Raw genomic sequence first — 4,423 nt, 5'->3', positions numbered from 1 at the left:
ACTGCTGATCAAAGGGTCCTATAACATGAAAGCACAAAAGCAAACATCCTTGGTCAGGAAGAGGGTAGCCTCACCCTACATAACACGGTGAGGAAGTCCAGCAGTTAAAGCACTGAGACTAGAACAGACGTAGCTACGTTAATCCTGCCATAAAACAATAAGACAAGGTACGACCTCTCTCGTGCTCCCAGAGTGCTCTCTAATGCACACAAAGTTTGCAGACCATCAAGGATCAAACCTCTACCAATCTACAACTAATATAAAACTCTAAGCATATATAAGTAGATATTTCTAAGCATAAATGGCAATCAACAATACAAAACCTAACAGTGCGGACCCTGCAGACAAACCCCAACAATCAGATGACATGTGAGCACACGCTTGGTGACAGTGGAAAGGAAAAACTCTTATCAGGAAGAAACCTCCGGCAGAACCAGGCCCCCAACAGGGAGCCAATGAGGAGAAGCCAGCATGGTGGAAGTCCGAGCTCTCGCTGCAAACATCTCAAATCAAATCAAATCACTTTTATTGTCTCCAGATGTCTCCCATGTAACAAAACATGTCACAGCACGCTGCACCTCTGTTCTGGGCCCGGGGCCACATGTTTGACACATCTGTGCTGGGGCGAGGACCCTGCATTAATGGACGGAAGCATCGATGGGATGTGGCGTGTCAGCTGCTCGAGCGCGCACAGCCACCATTAGAATGCGGACGGTGTGATGGGAGCAGCGAGGTGAAGGACAGGCCTTCATGGGCTCAGGGCCGAGTGAAGCAGAGGCTCAGCAGCTGAAGCCTTCTTTGCTTTAACGAGTCAGCGACGGGCACTCTTCCAGCTCCACTCAGAGCATCGCTAAAAACGGGACAGTTTCTAATGCGTCTCTGTGTTTAACGGCTGTAAGCTCAGCTGTTTCTTCGTTCTCTGACGTCCAAAAGCACCACAACCTTTTACTCTTTCTGGAGGTGCAGCCGGTGGACGAATGTCAGTCTGATACCAACGCTTGTATCAGCATCAGATCAATATTTGATTCTGTCCTCTGAACAGTGTTAAATCATTCTTAATGAACAAACATCCGTCAAACATGCTGAGAAACATGTGTGAACCTTTCTGTGGTTTATTTACAGCCTGCAGGCACGTTTACGTCCAGCTCTTCAAAATAAAAGCTGAGAGGTGTGTTTTATTGTGGAAAGTAAAAGTCAGTGATGGTTCATGTCATAAATCAGGACACACTGCTCACACACCTGTGACGGCATCGATGCTCCTCACAGATGGAGCAGGAGGAGGCGACATTAACCAGCTGATGAACCTCCAGCTGTGTGACCACAGGACAGCGACGCCTGACCCGGCGTCCTGAGTCAGGACCGGACCGATCCAAATATCGGATCGATGTCTCCTTAATGAGAGCTCCTCTGCACCGCACTTCCTTTCAGACTCGCTCTTATTACATTTCATTCAAAGTGACAGGGGAGGGGCCTGTCCAGGCTTTAAACAGGCTGAGGACATCCCCCGTTTCCCTCCACCTCGCCAGGCAGGAGCCGGCCCCGCCCCCTGCAGACAACGCTAATGCCTTTATTCGTTTCTCAGAGTCCATTAACGGGCACTAAGCCTTCCTGCGGTCTCCATCACTGCACGCTCCCAACACTCTGCAAACCTCATCCATCTCCAACCACTTATCAAAGTTACAGTCACGACTCCACCTGGAGACGCTCCGTCCGAGGGAGCTTACAGGAAGCGGGGTTCACGCCGACCTCGTTTCTGCTTTACCTTGACCTAAAAACACAGATGCAGACGCGTCTGCAGTACTGCGCCCTGAGCAGCGCCTGCAGGTGCAGCGCGCCTGTCAGAGCGGTGAGCAGCAGCGTGTCATGAGAGAAGGAACTCAGGGCCAAACAGACACAAATAACTCAGCGCGCTGCGGCGGCGCCGAGAGGAAGATGATAACTCCTGTTAAAAACACGGCGTTACCTTTGATGTGAAAACAACACAAAGTGAAGTGTTACATAAAGATGGAGGAGGTGACAGAAGGAGGGCGGCGTGCAAATGAAGAGAGAAGACAGGAAGTAAGTTCACGGCTGATTCGAGCTCAGCGAGCGTCTGAGCGGCACTTCAAACGAGTGTGACCTGGATTCATTCATCAGGCCTCAAAAACGCCAAAACTTCACAGATCACACCTCTGACTCCCACAGCCGCAAGCCAGGCAAACAGGAAGTCCCGCCTTTCAGCGTCGGCTCGCCTTAGACTGCACGTTCAGCGGTGAGCTTCCTGCTTGCAACCCGCCGCCATCACTTTGACCTGCAGTTCATCAGGAAAACGCTGACACATCAGAACAGCCCCGATAACGGCGCCACAGACTCCCCGCCAGCACCTGCCAATCAAAACCAAGCACACCCAGTGATTGGACACTCTGCTGAGAGGCGGGGCCAGGTGCTCAGAGTGAGGAGGGTTTCCTGGATTCACAGTAAGCTTCTTATTTCAGCCGCGGCGTCACGGAGGCGTGCTGAGCGTTGGAGGTCATTTGGACGTGTCCCCCTGCACACCTTAGCGTCACGCTTACAGGCTGCCTCGCTCGCCCCACCGTGAACTGTAAACAACTCATTTTTGTGACGCCCCGCTCTGTTCAAGCAGCAGACGGCAGGTGGGCGGGGTTGAACAAACAGCTGCGCGGTCACGCTCGGGTGGAGCTTCCTGGGCAGCAGAGCAGACGTCTCACGGCAGGTAAGCCCGACTCCATCCGTCCTCCATAAACAGCAGAGTGACGACAACCTCGCGTTATGAGTTTGTTCCAAACTGAGCGCGGAGAAGCAGTTTACCTGCTCAAACACCTGAGGAGACCGACACACCTGAGCCTTCATGAGTTAAACCTGAGCTTTAGCTTCAGTGGGAGGAGCTCTGCTTACTGAAGTAATATGATGAAAACCACGTGGACGTCACACCTGATGACATCAGCAGTCAGTCAGGAGATGATTGGGGACATTTACCGATCACTATTATCGATCACTGACTGTGACCCCGAGCCACGTATGGATTAGTCAGCAGGTCAGAGGTCAGAGGTCAGGAGGCCTGAGCATCATGTGACTGCTATCAAGCTCACATTAGAACACAGAACACACACAGGATCCAACACCAAGCAGTTACTCACATACAGGGCTCTTAATTTGAAAAGTCAGTGGTGCACACACACGCAGAAGCAGCCGTGGCCCGAGCCCCCGGCTGACCCTAACCAGCAGAGCCAGAACCAGAGAGGAGGTCTTACCCCTGCCGGTCTCCGTCCACCAGGATCCGAACCAGGATGCCGGTAACAGCCACCAGGATGGGGTAGTGGTCCACGCTCTCCAGCCCTGCAGGAGGAACAGAGTTCATCAGAGTGGCACGACTGCGAATCCGACCGGATGATGGACGCTGAGGGGGCGTGTCTCTCATTGTTATTCCCATAACCCTAATATCAGTGATCCTGGCCTGTGATGCGTTGAGCTCCCTCCTTTCACAGAGCGTGACATCACGTGTTCTCACTAACACGCTCCATGTTTTTAGTTGTTGCCGTCTGTCATTCACACTCTTTAAACCTTTAAACCTCGTGCTCCTCGCACGTCCTGGTCGGACGGAGTTCAGGCGGAGCATGAAAGCAGCACGCAGGTGTGCTTCCAGTCGGCTCCAACTATAAATCATCAGCGCTGCGACAGACGGGTGACCTGTGCAGGTGTACCCTGCGTCCTGCGCCCACAACACACACACACACACACACACACACAGTTAAAGGAGACGATGACCTCCCTATAAACACGGTGGCTGTGTGGGCGGAGCGAGTGAGGATGTTGCTGAGGTCCAATCAGCTCACAGCAGTGATGATAACAGGAGTGAAATAATCAGCTGGGCTAAAGCAGAGTTAAACGTTTATTTGGGAAAAGGTGAGGTTACAGCACGCCGCTCCTGTTATGGCACAGCGACGTTTCCATCAGGAGGAGCGTGAGGGCCTCCCACTGAGCGCCATCAATGAATCACACGAACTCACAGTGAGCCAACAGCTGGAAGAACCAATTAAACAGGCAGGAAACCACACGTGGTTATTGTCCTCCTGCTGATGGACGCTCACGCTTCTGCTGAAGGTAAAAACCTATTTCTGTCAGGAAGCAGGATGTAGACGCAATCATGCATGGATGGACTTTCAAAACGGTTTATTTTCTTCCTTGTTGGTGGCAACGTCTGACATTTTTAAAGATCAGTGGAAATTTCAGCATAAAACAATTCTTTATGGTCATTTTGGGCATGTCTGACCCCCTCTGATGACCGAATACACTCAGGCTAGCATCATGCTTTATAAGAGAGCTGGTGTTAGCCAACAATGGAGAGGAAGTAAGCTTCAAACAGGAAGCAGAGGACGAAAACCAGGAAGTGGAGAACCTGTACATTTGACTTCAGAGTGTCTGT

This window comes from Pundamilia nyererei, unplaced genomic scaffold (assembly GCF_000239375.1).
Source record: "Pundamilia nyererei isolate P.nyererei 1_Seehausen unplaced genomic scaffold, PunNye1.0 scaffold00105, whole genome shotgun sequence".
Classification (NCBI taxonomy): Eukaryota; Metazoa; Chordata; class Actinopteri; order Cichliformes; family Cichlidae; genus Pundamilia; species Pundamilia nyererei.
This window is presented reverse-complemented; position numbering follows the sequence as displayed.